A 14673-nucleotide genomic window follows, 5' to 3' on the forward strand; every position below is an offset into this window, starting at 1 on the left:
TCAGCTCTATTTGGAGTCCCACAAGGATCTATGTTCTGACCTCTATTATTTAACTTGTTCAAGTTACCTGTAACTTCAATGTAAATCCAACAGTTTGTCACTTGCACACAGTTGTATAGTTACTGTTGAACAAATACAATTTTTATACAAATGCTGTATTGGTTCTCATGCATTCTTTGGACATGCTGCCTTAATAACAGCTGAAAAACAATTTAAAGAATTTAAAAGAGGAATTCTCAGAAAGAATGAGCATCATCAGGGTACTGTCTAATAAACCGACAATCTGCTTTATCAAGAATGTTGTGTTTTAAGAAGTGTGTATTTGTGAGGAATGTTAAAGTGTTGAAGATTTTAATCTTTTATTAATACAAATGTACTGCAGTATTTGACTCACACCAGGATTCTTCAGCTTTCGGTTCATTCTTTGCTGTTCAGCCCCTCAATGACTGTATTCCAGACTCTGAGAATATACTTAAATGTTATGCTGTGACACCTCTCATCCTTGGAAGGGCTCAATGGATTTAGAGGACTTTACCTGATACTGTCAGATAACCACTGCAGAAGAGGTGATCAACAGTGGACTGTACTAAAGCACATTTGTCTGCCCTGGGTGGGCTAAAACCACCAGCCTCTCAGTTAACAGCTGAGTACGCTGACCGACTGCACAACACAGACCCCATTTCATTGTTAGTTTTTACACCAAATTTAGTGTTGTGTTTCAACACTTATAACTGGACACCATAAAAACAAAAACAAAAAACAAACACAAGGCACTGCTGGGATTTGAACCCAGGATCATCTGTTTACTAGTCAGCCACTTTAACCAAGTAAGCCACAGCGCCAACAGCACCAAGCAAATTTTTCAAAACCGTGTTTGAAGGAAGACAGACATGCTATCAGTTTGATCAGTCAATGCTTTTGCCATAACTGCCGCAAAGGAAAATTCCTAATTTGCAACATGATTGCTTTATTGTCTCTGATCGAATGTGGTGGCTAAAATGGAAGCAATGTTAAGGGTTACAGAAGGACCGAACAGAGGAAAAGCAGGACAACTGGAATGGTAAAGCAGCAGGTGGAGCACCTCATTAACAATGGCCTATCTGAAATACACAGAAAGAGCACATATCCTCAAACCATTAGCCTTTTGTTCAACATACAAAAGTGGCAACAGACTGAAGCTAGCAAACCACCAACACAACAGGTGATTAGTAGTAGTCTGTTGGAATTCTAAGTAAAGACTGGCACCATCTCTGGGTGGGCTCAAACCACCAATCTCCCAGTTCACAGCCAAGCATGCTGACCAATTACACCATGCAGATGAAGAGTTCTCACTGGGATTTGAACCCAGGAGCTCTTGTTTACTCAACAGACACTGGGACCAGATCAATTCCTCTCCGAATTCTATCAGGTAATGAGGGAGTCATTGAGCCTGTCCTACAGCGCACCTTTAACTAGGTACCAAAGAAACTTAGATACCCCCTCCTGTAGAGAAGCGCTAATTTCACTGATTCCAAAAGAGGGACAGGATAAAATGATCATGGTAAGTTGCTTAATTTATCATCGTCCTCCGCTTATCCAGGTCTGGGTCACAAGGGCAACAGCCTCAGCAAGGAGGCCCACACCACCCCCTCCCCAGCCACGTTCACCAGCTATTCCGAGGGAATCCTAGGCCAGCCAAGAGATGTAATCCCTCCAGCATGTTCTGGGTCAGCCAGAGGCCTCCTCCCAGTGAAAATGCCTGAAAAACCTCCCGAGGGAGGTGTCCTCACCAGATGCTTGAACCACCTCAACTGACTCCTTTGGACATGGAGGAGCAGTGGCTCTACTCTGAGTCCCTCCCAGATGTCTGAGGTTCTCACCCTATCTCTAAGGGAGAGCCCAGCCACCCTGCAAAGTAAACTCATTTTGGCCACTTGTATTCATGTTCTTTCATTATTACCCAGAGCTCATGGCCATAGGTGAGAGTAAGAAGGTAGATTGACCGGTAAATCAAGAGCTTTGCCTTTTGGCTAAGCTCTTGATTTACCACAATGGACCGGTTTATCACTGCACCCTCAATTCACCTGTCAATCTCCCGCTCCATTCTACCCTCACTCTTGAACAAGATCCCAAGATACTTGAACTCCTCCACCTGAGGCAGGACCCCCCCCCCCCCCCCCATCACCCGACCCAGGGTGGGCAGTCCACCATTTTCCAAATGAGGGCCATGGCCTCAGACTTGGAGGTGCTGATTCTCATCCCAGTCGCTTCGCAGTCAGCTGTAAGCTGCCCCAGCAAGACCTGAGGGCCATTGTTTGATGGCGCTAAGAGGACTACGTCACTTGCAATAAGCAGAAATGACATCCTCTTGCCACCAAACTTGACCGTCTCCACCACCTGGCTGCGCCTGGTAATTCGGTCCATAAAACTTATGAACATAACCGGTGAAAAAGGGCAGCCTTGGTGGAGTACAACCCTCACTGGGAACAAGTCTGACTTACTGGCAGCAACACGAACCAAGCTCTCACTCCTTCAGTACAGAGACTTCCACCCCATACTCCCGGAGTACCCCCTCCCCCCAGGATGCCCCTGGGAACACAGTCATAAGCCTTCCACAAAGCACATGTGGACAGAATGGGCAAACTCCCATGCCCCTTCCAGCACCCGAGTGAGGGTAAAGTCCTGATCCACGGGATGCAAACCACATTGCTCCTCGATCTGAGGTTCGACTATCGACCTGACCACTCTCTCTCTCTAGTACCCTGGCGTAGACCTTAACAGGGAGGCTGAGAAGTGTGATCTTCTGATCATTGGAACACACCCTCTGGTCCCCTTTCTTAAAGATGGGTATCACCACTCTGGTCTGCCACTCCAAAGGCACTGCCCCCGATGTCCATGCAATGTTGCAGAGTTGTGTCAACCAAGACAGCCCTACAACATCCAGAACCTTGCAATACTCAGGGCGGATCTCATCTACCCACAGAGCTCTGCCGCCGCAGAGTTGTTTCACTTACTCGGCAACTTCTGCCCTACAGATTAGACGACCCCTACCTAAATCCTCCACCAGCTCTGTTTCATCCATGGAGTACATATTGGTGGTATTGAAGAGTTCCTCAGAGTATTCCTTCCACTGTCCAACTACCTCCCCAGTTGATGTTAGCAGCCTCCAAACACAACTGTAAACAGCATAAAATAGTTAACATCTTTCCCCCCCAGGCAACGGACGGTTTGCAAGAAACTTTTCTGAGCCGATCAATAGTCTTCCTCCATGGCTTCACTGTACCCATCCAACGTCCGAGTTTTTCCCTTCAGCGACAGCCATGGCTGCACACCGCTCAGCCTTCTGGGACCTGTCGGCTGCTTTCGGAGACCCACAGACCAGCTTTGTCCTGTAGGCCTCTGTCTTCAGACTGATGGCTCTACCGCCTTGACCGGCCACAGCAGCCTTGCGGCCACAGCTTGCCACCTCTACAATGGCAGAGCGGAACAGGGTCCATTCAGAATCAGTGTCCCCCCCTGCCCCCAGGATGCAGTTGAAGTTCTGCCAGAGGAGGATATTGAAGATCATCCTGACAGGTTCTTCCACCAGAAATTCCCTGCAGGCACTCGATGCTCACTTGGGCATACCAGATCTGCATGGCGTCTTCCCCTCCAACTCACCACCATATGGTGATCAGTTGACAGCTCAGCTCCTCTCTTCACCAGAGTGTCCAGAACATGTGACTGCAGTTCAGATGATACAACTAAAACAAACATGGTGTTCATTATAAACAAACTGCAACTCACACGGAAGTCCAATAACTGAACACCACTCAGGTACAGGTTGGGTTGGCCGTTCCTTCTAATCTCCTTAGGTCACTCAAACTCCTCCACCATGCTAAGGTGGCTTTTCAAGGAGGGGTGCTTAATTTAGACTTTGAAGGACTAAATTAGCTATTTACAGAACAGCCTCAGGAGAGAGAGAGAGAGTTTGGGGGGGCAGTATTAAAAGGGTGAGGGTTAATTATCTGCAGGCCCAATGATGGCTGATTTTGGTTTATTAATGTTAAATTGAACTGAGTTTGTGACTGCTTCTTTTTAATAAAGCACCAGATCCACTTTTCTATTGATCCGTAGCCTGACAGTGATGGGGGGGGGGGGGGGGGGGAGCTGAGATTCATTCATTCGTTCCACCACCAGGTCAGCTAACCTCCAGCTTTCTACTTATCTATTTTCCAAACTGAAGCAGGTTGATGGAGGAATAATCCAGAACAGGAACAAACAGCAATGAGAGAAGTGGATCCTGGACACACAACAACACACAGATTTCTGCACACAGCAACAAAGAAACATGTCTCTCTTCTGTGTGATGATGGAGGCAGCTGCAGCGAGCGGAGCATCTCAGCTGTGTGTGTGTTTGTGAGTGTGTGTGTGCCAATCAGAGAATATTGTGGGACACAGCTGCCCAAGCACAGGGAATTTCCCTCCTAAAAAAACAAAGCAAAACACCAGAGCACGTAGTATCTGTACCAAATACTTGTTTCATGCAATAACCAGGTGATCCCTAGAAGAAGTCTTCATGAAATTTAAGCTGAAACATGGTCTCTGTGGCACAATCGGTCATTCATCATCCCTTGGTGGTTTAACGCTCAATAGAATATGGATGAATAGAATGTGGTGTCTAAAGAAGAAGCAATGTTTAGGGTTACAGAAAATCAGGACAACTTGAATGTTAAAGGAAAAGGTGGACAATCTGAAAGACGTGAACCAAGCATGTATCGTCCAAATCCTCAAAGGATGATTATCCAAGAGCAGCAACAATCCAATGCCAGCAACTGTCCAGCAGAACAAATGACCAACTGTGGCTTGTCCTAAACACAAGTGAAAAGTATTCACCGTCCCTGGGTGGGCTCGAACCACCAGCCTCCCGGTTAACAGCCGAGCGCGCTGACCGATTGCGCCACAGAGACCCTGGAGCTGTCTTGTTTTTATGAGGACTTTTTTTTTCACTAAATTGAAAGTTTCCATTTATAACCAGACACTGAAAAAAAGGCACCACTGAGATTTCAACCCAGGATGTCCTGCTTTACGAGACAGGCACTTTGACCCACTAAGCCACAGCGCCAACAATGTGGTGCTTTTTTGCAAAACTGTGTTTGAGCTTTGGAAGGCAACGATGCTATTGGTTTCATCACTCTATGGCTGCGTCCAAAATTCCAAACTTCTACATTAATGAGTATGCAAAAACAGGATATGAGTTGGGTTTTTTTTTTTTGTGCATCTGAAACATTAGTATGTACTCAATAGTATGCGCTATCCATACTTATTCCAGACTGATGTACGGTGCAGCACGGTGGTGCAGTGGTTAGCACTGTCGCCTCACAGCAAGAGGGTTCCCAGTTTGTGTCCCAGCTTGGGAATGGTATCTTTCTGTGTGGAGTTTGCATGTTCTCTCTGTGTTTGCATGGCTTCCTCCCACAGTCCACAGACATGCAAACGGGGACTAGGCTAATTGGATACTTTAAATGGACTGTGAGTGTGAATGGTTGTCTGTCTATATGTCTTGGCCCTGTGATGAACTGGTGACCTGTCCAGGGTGAACATGGACTCAATTTTATCTAGTGCTTTTCTACCTTAGAGGCACTCAAAGGGCTTTACAGTGTCATCTCATTCACCCATTTACACACACACTCATACACACTCACACACTGATGGTGAAGGCTGCCATGCAAGGTGCCAACCTACTCATCGGGAGCAATTATGGGTTCAGTATCTTGCTCAAGGGTACTCTGACATGGTCACCTGGGGAAGTGAGGATCGAACCAGCAACCCTTCGGTTGCTAAATGGCCACTCTACCCCTGAGTGTCTGTGCTTCAAAGTCATGGTATGACACCTTTCATATTTGGAAAGGGTCACAATATGAAAGGCTTTTCCAGGATATAGTCACTTGTCATGTATCTTTAACAAAAGAGGTGAACAAGACTAGCAAGCTGAAAAGACTCTGCTCCACAGAGACTCTGTTTCTTCCCCCGTTGAATGAAAACTTTTTACACTAATTTTTTAAACAGGATCTCCTGTTCTCTTAACAGAAACTTTGACCAACTAAGCCACTGTGCCAAGAGCACACAATACATTTTTTAAACTGTGTATAGAACTGGCTTAGCATGTTAGGCGATGGCACTTCAGCAGTGACCAATGTATCCCACAACAACTCAGATAGGCACAGACTTTTATCAAAATAGATAGAAAATGGAGAGATAGAATATGGTGTTTAAAAGGGAAGCAAAGTTTAAGTTAAGAGAAGGACAGGACAGCTGGAATGGTGAAACAACTTTTGGAGTGCCTAATCATCCATCCATCCATCCATTTTCTTCCGCTATTCCCTATTCCTATTAAGGGTTGGGGGGAGGGGCTGGAGCCTATCCCTGCGGCTTTCGGGCGAGAGGCGGGGTTCACACTGGATGGGTTGCCAGTCCATCACAGGGCCAACACATAGAGACAGACAACCATTCACACTCACAGTCAGTTTAGAGTATCAATCAGCCTCGTCCCCAATTGCATGTCTTTGGATGGTGGGAAGAAGCCAGAGTACCAGAGAGAACCCACACAAGCACGGGGAGAACCTGCAGACTCCACACAGAAAGATCCTGGGTTGGAGCCAGGACTCGAACCCCGATCCTTCTTACTGTGAGGCAACAGTGCTGACCATTTCACCACCGTGCCTAATCAACAGTGGCCCATCCTAAATACATAGAAAGAAACCATATGATCCATATCCTTCAGTTACACAGACAAGTGGTGACACATCAAAGACAGCAACTCTCCAGAAGAACAGTCTGACAACTGTCCTGAATACACATAGATCTGTCGTCCGTGGGTGGGCTCGAACCACCAGCCTCTCGGTTAACAGCCGAGCGCGCTGACCGATTGCGCCACAGAGACCATGCTTCTTGCTGTATTCATGAAGAGTTTTGGCATTTAAATTCAGCGTGTAAGGGTTCAGCAGTGATGGCTAGAAAAAAAGAGAAAACAAAAAGGCACTGCTGGGATTTGAACCCAGGCTCTCCTGTTTACAAGACAGGCACTTTGACCAACTAAGCCACAGCGCCAATGGCTTTTAAAAAAAAACAAACTGTGTTTGAAACTTCCAGATTAGCAAGATAGGAGGTGACAGTTTAGTATATAGTGCTCCTGTCATTTAGTGACCAAAGTAGCCCACAACAACTCAAATACACTTTTATCAAAAGATGATATCAGATCGAGGACTACAAATACCAAAAGAAAAGCCTTTCATGTGATTAAAATGTCAAGAACTTTCCCTTCTCAAAAAAAATTCCCACACACTGATAATGAGACATTCTTACTTGTTAGTTATTCTGCCTTGTTACAACTGCAGTATCTGTACTGGACACTTGTTTCAGCCAAGTATTATCGTAGTTTACATTAAAAAAGTGTACTTCGTTGTGTATAAAAAAAATGGGAAAAAGAAGGAAACTTGTGTATAACAGAAGATGAGTGGGAGAACTTGCGTGCGCTCCATGAAAAACCTAAAGTTTCGCCTCACGGAGAGAGTTTTGATGACAAAACCTAATCTGGTTGTTCATTTCTCCTGTTCAGAAGAAATATTGCATCAAATGTTCCAAATTCTGGAGACCGAGTGGATCTTTGGAAGTGGAATATTGCCACACATTCTTGTCTTGTCATTAATAATTCCACGGAGATTCACAGAACCCATTTTCCAAAACGTGCGTCAGGATGACATTCAGTTCAAACTGCAAAACATACCTTTTGTTGCTCTGATATCTGAGAATGTTAACTTCAAGATGAAATATCTGTTTCCATTTGTAAGTGCAGCGGGCAAAGAAGCCATTACGAGAAGGTGGTTCACACCACACGGACCTGCAGTGGATGATTGGACCCACATTATTTATGATGTCTTTAAGATGGAGAGGCGCACTTTCTCGATTAAGACCGCAACAGGACAAGTTTTTGACAAGATGGGAACGATGGATCGAGTAACATGACGCCACTGCCAACATCGTTTGTTGAATAGGAATCGCAGTTTTCATCTTTGCTTTCTCTTTATTACATTCTTCCACATTGTTTTGGTTTTTTGAAAACCAACCTCAATGTTCAACTTGTATCTAAAAATACAATATTACCAGAAATGTAATCCACACTTTCTTCTACATGATCTAGCCTGGAATGACCCCCTTGAATTAAGTGTTATCTGTGATTCATGAACGGCTGGATTGGACGAGACTCGAATGTATTGTATTTATGGAACTTGTTTGAAAGGAAAAAAAAATGTTTTTCAGCTTGGGAATAAAGAAATGCTTCAATCAGTTCAAGGTCATTTCCACATAGTAGCCTTCCCCATTTTCACCAAGGTGAATTTACACTGTGTTTTCAAGGCTCTCTGCATGTCTATGCTTCAGGGTCACGCAGGAACACCTTTCATACTTGAAAAGGCTCGCTGTGTTTGGGACAGGACAGAGAAAAACAGGACAAGTGGAATGATAAAGAAGCAGGTGTACCATCTGATCAATGTTGGCCTATCAGAAATACAAAAGAGCGCATATCGTCCCCGGGTGGGATCAAACCATTATCCTTAACATCCAGAAGTGCTGGCAAATCGCGTAATGAAACCCTCGACGGATTCTATTTTCATATGAAAAGAAAAAAATGATATGTGAGTGCGTGTGTGGGAGAGAGAGAGAGAAAGAGAGAGAGAGAGCTTGGCAAGATGAAATTACCATGAGTTTAATCAATGAAAGGTTTTCTGATCACTTCTACAAAGGTTGATCTGTGAACATTTCAAGACAATGGAGGACAAACCTTCGATCTCGGCTCGAATCTCCAACTCAGTCTTGGCTGTTAAGCATTAAGGGCAGTGTGTATCCCAGGCTCTAAGGTGTCTGTGCTTCGAAGTAATGGCATGACACCTTTCATTTGAGAAAGGCTCACAATATGAAAGGTTTTTCATTGATTTAGTCACTTGTCAAGGTACTTCAACAGAACAAGCACTCAACAGTAGCCTGTTGCAAATACAAGTAAAGATCACTCATCATCCCAGGGTGGGTTTGAACCACCAGCCTCTGAGGTAAAAGCCAAGCGCAATGACCGGTTGCACCACAGAGACACTGCTTTTTCCCTCACATCATGAGGATTTTTTTACATTAATTTAGTGTGTAATGTTACGACACTTCTAATCAATGATTTAAAAAAAATGGCACTGCTGGATTTGAACCCAGCATCTCCTGTTTACATGACAGGCACTCTGACCAACTAAGCCACAGCACCAAGAATACACATCTTTTGTTTAAGCTGCGTTTAGAACTTAGCAGGTGAGGCAATGGTACTTCAGCATGGTGCCCCTGACATTTATGGACAAAATTAGTATCTTGACAAGTACAAATACAACTCAGATAGGCACAGACTTTTATCAAAATAGGTATGGATGGATAGAATTTGGTGGCTAAAAAGGAGTGAAAGGAGAGCAGGATAGCTGGAACGGTGCTACAGCAGGTGGAGTGTCGAATCAAATATGGCCTGTCCAGAATACAGATCCACCTTCAACCAATTATCCTTCTGTTAAACAGACAAGCGTGGTGAAAGACCAACACGAGCAACTTCACAGTAGAACGGAAGTAAAGACCACCAAACGCCCCTGGACAGCCTCTCACTTAACAGCCAAGCACAATGACTAATTGCGCCACAGCCACCATGAACAGCTTGCAGACTAGATTCAGTGTGTTAGCTTTACAAAATTTCAGCAAGACACATGAAAAAAAACAAAACAAGGCTGGAATTCCAATCCAGGATCTCCAGTTTACTCGACAAACACTTGAACCAACTAAGCCACGATAGCAACCGCATGTTAAATTTCTCATAAAACTGTCTTCTCCTGACATTTAGTGACTACTTTAGGAGTCCAAAACATCTCAGACAGACACAAAGTTTGACTGAAAATGACTTAAGATTGCGGGCCTCAAACACCAAAAAGAAAACCGACAAATTTGAGTGATTTGAATGAAAGAGAAGGAGTCTCGCATTATGTTTAAGATATTTTTAATCAGAAGACTGAAATAACTGTGCACAGAACAGCCTCCTACTGAGCTTCTACTGGGACTGATTTGATGAAAATTGACTGTAATGTACAACGAATCCTGACTGCTGGTTCAGTTTCACTGTCAGACCCGTTACGCGTGGAACCCCCAACGGCTTTTTGTTTTCATATGAAAGTAAAAACTTAACTTTTCATTTCAGTGAGTTAGGGTTTTTAGTGTAGGTTTTTGGGAGGGAAAATAACCAATTTGCAACATGATTGTTTTACTATCTCTGAAAGAATGTGGTGGCTAAAAACGAACCAATGTTTAGGGTTGTAGAAGGACAGAACAGAGAAAATCAGGACAACTGGAATGATCAAGCAAGGGTGGAGCACCTCATCAGCTCTGGCCATCTGAAATACATGGAGAAAATATGTCATCCCTGGGTGGTCTTGAAGGATTATGCTTCCAGTTAATGTCCAAGAGTGTTGACATATTGCTGGTAAGGACCCCTGATGGCCTTTTATGTTAATATGAGGAGAACAACTTGATTCTGAGTGTTGTGTTCAATGAGACACAGGTTTGTTCTGGTAACATTGCAGGATAATGGAGGCAGAAGCTGGGACCTCACCTTGAATCTCCATCCTATGATTTATGGGCGAGCACGCTGACTAATAGTACCACAGAGACCAAGAGTCACCCCACTTTTCATGAATAGTTCTGATGCTAAATACAGTGTTTTAAGTTTCACACTTATAACTTAACACCAAAAATAAATAAATAAATAAATAAGTAAGTAAAATAAAAAGGCACCGCTGGGATTTGAACCCAGGATCACCTGTTTACAAGACAGTTACTTTGACCAACTAAGCCACAGCGCCAAGACAGCTTCTGTATTTAAAAAAATATGTTTGGAACTTCTGGCCTAGCAAGTTCGGCAAGGCAACCTCAGCATATGGCGCTCCTGTCATTCATTGACCAAAGTGGCCCACAATCACTGAAATTGGCACAAACCTTCACCAAAAGACAATGAGGTGATAACAAACCCTGATAACAAATGTGCTAATAGCATGAACTTGGGCCTCATACTGAGAGAACTGCAGGAATTACCAAAGACATTTGTTAGGAACTAAATAAAGAAATTTACCAAACTGACTGAACAACAGAGCAGCGAAAGCAACGGGAAACCAAGATATGAGAAAAGGAATATGGCGGAGCGATGACTCATCTTTGATCAAATAAAATACCCCGACACCTTCCCTTCAGAATTCCATCATGGTAACAGGAAGTCATTTAGCCTTTCTCCATTGGAGCATGAGTTGAATCAGTTAAAATAAGGGATGAGGGAGTACACCATTATCTGTACCTGTATCTGTTGAAAGTGAGTTATTTGTTGAACCAGTTTTAGGAAATTAATAGGATTGATCAAAAGTGGCTGCATTTATGACAAGATTATTTTAAAGCCTCTTGTTTGAAAGCCAAACGCAATGACCGATTGCACCACAGAGACTGTGTTTCTCCCCCCATTTCATGAAGACTTCTGATGCTCATTTCATGTGTAAAGTTACAACACTTCTAATCAGTCAATGATAATAACAAAAATGCCCTGCTGCAATTTGAAACCAGGATCTCCTGTATACAAGATGGGCACTTAGACCAACTAAGCCACAGTGCCAAGAGTACCACAGAGACCCTGACTCATTCAATTCATGAATAGTTATTAAGTTAAATTCAATGTGTTTAGTTTCAACACTTTTAACTAGACACCAAAATTAATTTTAAAAAATCAGAAAAAGGCACTGCTGGGATTTGAACCCAGGATCTCCTGTTTACTAGACAGGCACTTTGACCAACTAAGCCACAGCGCCAAGACATACTTGCTCTTTGAAAAATATGTTTGGAACTTTTGGCCTATTAAGTCAGGCAATACAACCTCAGCATATGGCGCTCCTGTCATTCATTGACCAAAGTAGCCCACAATCACTGAAACTGGAACAAACCTTCACCAAAAGATGATTTAAGATTGTGGGTTTCAAATGCCAAAGGAAAACCTGCAAAGATTGAGTTTTTTGGTGAAGGTCACGGAACTACCCACCTATCAGCAAGACTTTTGATGATCTGAACCAGGGTTTCACATTGAGAGAACAGAGGAAATTAAGAAAATACATCAGTCAGGAATGGAAATTTGCAAATATAGAAAAATAACAATTAAGCCGAGGAAAGGATGGAAGTGAAGAATGGAACTGTGAAAATCATCATGGACTCCTGACTTGAAACTAAATCTTGAATTGGACAAAAGAAATACTAAGAGAAGACTGAATACAACTGCCATAAATCATATGACGACACAAGTCAAGGAGGATATTAAGGAGAACATGGACCAGAATTATAATGGCAAAATCTCTTCTGGTACTTCGGGATGCATGTGAATCTGTCCTTTAAGGCTAAAGAACCAAAAACAAGGAAAATTAGACACCAAAAAAATTCATATAAGAAGGCACTGCTGGGATTTGAACCCAGGATCTCCTGTTTACTAGACAGGCACTTTGACCAACTAAGCCACAGCGCCAAGACAGCTTCTGTATTTAAAAAAATATGTTTGGAACTTCTGGCCTAGCAAGTTCGGCAAGGCAACCTCAGCATATGGCGCTCCTGTCATTCATTGACCAAAGTGGCCCACAATCACTGAAATTGGCACAAACCTTCACCAAAAGACAATGAGGTGATAACAAACCCTGATAACAAATGTGCTAATAGCATGAACTTGGGCCTCATACTGAGAGAACTGCAGGAATTACCAAAGACATTTGTTAGGAACTAAATAAAGAAATTTACCAAACTGACTGAACAACAGAGCAGCGAAAGCAACGGGAAACCAAGATATGAGAAAAGGAATATGGCGGAGCGATGACTCATCTTTGATCAAATAAAATACCCCGACACCTTCCCTTCAGAATTCCATCATGGTAACAGGAGGTCATTTAGCCTTTCTCCATTGGAGCATGAGTTGAATCAGTTAAAATAAGGGATGAGGGAGTACACCATTATCTGTACCTGTATCTGTTGAAAGTGAGTTATTTGTTGAACCAGTTTTAGGAAATTAATAGGATTGATCAAAAGTGGCTGCATTTATGACAAGATTATTATAAAGCCTCTTGTTTGAAAGCCAAACGCAATGACCGATTGCACCACAGAGACTGTGTTTCTCCCCCCATTTCATGAAGACTTCTGATGCTCATTTCGTGTGTAAAGTTACAACACTTCTAATCAGTCAATGATAATAACAAAAATGCCCTGCTGCAATTTGAAACCAGGATCTCCTGTTTACGAGATGGGCACTTTGACCAACTAAGCCACAGTGCCAAGAGTACCACAGAGACCCTGACTCATTCAATTCATGAATAGTTATTAAGCTAAATTCAATGTGTTTAGTTTCAACACTTTTAACTAGACACCAAAATTAATTTTAAAAAATCAGAAAAAGGCACTGCTGGGATTTGAACCCAGGATCTCCTGTTTACTAGACAGGCACTTTGACCAACTAAGCCACAGCGCCAAGACATCCTTGCCCTTTGAAAAATATCTTTGGAACTTTTGGCCTATTAAGTCAGGCAATACAACCTCAGCATATGGCGCTCCTGTCATTCATTGACCAAAGTAGCCCACAATCACTGAAACTGGAACAAACCTTCACCAAAAGATGATTTAAGATTGTGGGTTTCAAATGCCAAAGGAAAACCTGCAAAGTTTGAGTTTTTTGGTGAAGGTCACGGAACTACCCACCTATCAGTAAGACTATTGATGATCTGAACCAGGGTTTCACATTGAGAGAACAGAGGAAATTAAGAAAATACATCAGTCAGGAATGGAAATTTGCAAATATAGAAAAATAACAATAAAGCCGAGGAAAGGATGGAAGTGAAGAATGGAACTGTGAAAATCATCATGGACTCCTGACTTGAAACTAAATCTTGAATTGGACAAAAGAAATACGAAGAGAAGACTGAATACAACTGCAATAAATCATATGACGACACAAGTCAAGGAGGATATTAAGGAGAACATGGACCAGAATTATAATGGCAAAATCTCTTCTGGTACTTCGGGATGCATGTGAATCTGTCCTTTAAGGCTAAAGAACCAAAAACAAGGAAAATTAGACACCAAAAAAATTCATATAAGAAGGCACTGCTGGGATTTGAACCCAGGATCTCCTGTTTACTAGACAGGCACTTTGACCAACTAAGCCACAGCGCCAAGACATCGTCTGTATTTAAAAAAATATGTTTGGAACTTCTGGCCTAGCAAGTTCGGCAAGGCAACCTCAGCATATGGCGCTCCTGTCATTCATTGACCAAAGTGGCCCACAATCACTGAAATTGGCACAAACCTTCACCAAAAGACAATGAGGTGATAACAAACCCTGATAACAAACGTGCTAATAGCATGAACTTGGGCCTCATACTGAGAGAACTGCAGGAATTACCAAAGACATTTGTTAGGAACTAAATAAAGAAATTTACCAAACTGACTGAACAACAGAGCAGCGAAAGCAACGGGAAGCCAAGATATGAGAAAAGGAATATGGCGGAGCGATGACTCATCTTTGATCAAATAAAATAACCAGACACCTTCCCTTCAGAATTCCATCATGGTAACAGGAAG

At 43.0% G+C, this 14673-nt stretch overlaps 7 non-coding genes across 7 annotated transcripts; all 7 read right to left on the bottom strand.

The window, feature by feature from the left end:
- Positions 1-4854: 4854 nt before the first annotated feature.
- Positions 4855-4928, bottom strand: trnan-guu (transfer RNA asparagine (anticodon GUU)). The gene has a single exon. It is a non-coding gene; the product is annotated as a tRNA-Asn (tRNA).
- Positions 4929-6994: 2066 nt separating this feature from the next.
- On the bottom strand, positions 6995-7068 carry trnat-ugu (transfer RNA threonine (anticodon UGU)). Its single transcript has one exon. It is a non-coding gene; the product is annotated as a tRNA-Thr (tRNA).
- A 3747-nt stretch (positions 7069-10815) lies between these two features.
- On the bottom strand, positions 10816-10889 carry trnat-ugu (transfer RNA threonine (anticodon UGU)). The gene has a single exon. It is a non-coding gene; the product is annotated as a tRNA-Thr (tRNA).
- Positions 10890-11802: 913 nt separating this feature from the next.
- Positions 11803-11876, bottom strand: trnat-agu (transfer RNA threonine (anticodon AGU)). Its single transcript has one exon. It is a non-coding gene; the product is annotated as a tRNA-Thr (tRNA).
- A 627-nt stretch (positions 11877-12503) lies between these two features.
- Positions 12504-12577, bottom strand: trnat-agu (transfer RNA threonine (anticodon AGU)). The gene has a single exon. It is a non-coding gene; the product is annotated as a tRNA-Thr (tRNA).
- A 913-nt stretch (positions 12578-13490) lies between these two features.
- trnat-agu (transfer RNA threonine (anticodon AGU)) lies at positions 13491-13564 on the bottom strand. Its single transcript has one exon. It is a non-coding gene; the product is annotated as a tRNA-Thr (tRNA).
- Positions 13565-14191: 627 nt separating this feature from the next.
- On the bottom strand, positions 14192-14265 carry trnat-agu (transfer RNA threonine (anticodon AGU)). Its single transcript has one exon. It is a non-coding gene; the product is annotated as a tRNA-Thr (tRNA).
- Between the last annotated feature and the right edge of the window lie 408 nt (positions 14266-14673).

The sequence above is a fragment of the Aulostomus chinensis genome, chromosome 1 (genome assembly GCF_037954235.1).
Source record: "Aulostomus chinensis isolate RoL2024-O1b breed Wild chromosome 1, RoL_Achi_v1.0, whole genome shotgun sequence".
In the NCBI taxonomy this organism is placed as follows: Eukaryota; Metazoa; Chordata; class Actinopteri; order Syngnathiformes; family Aulostomidae; genus Aulostomus; species Aulostomus chinensis.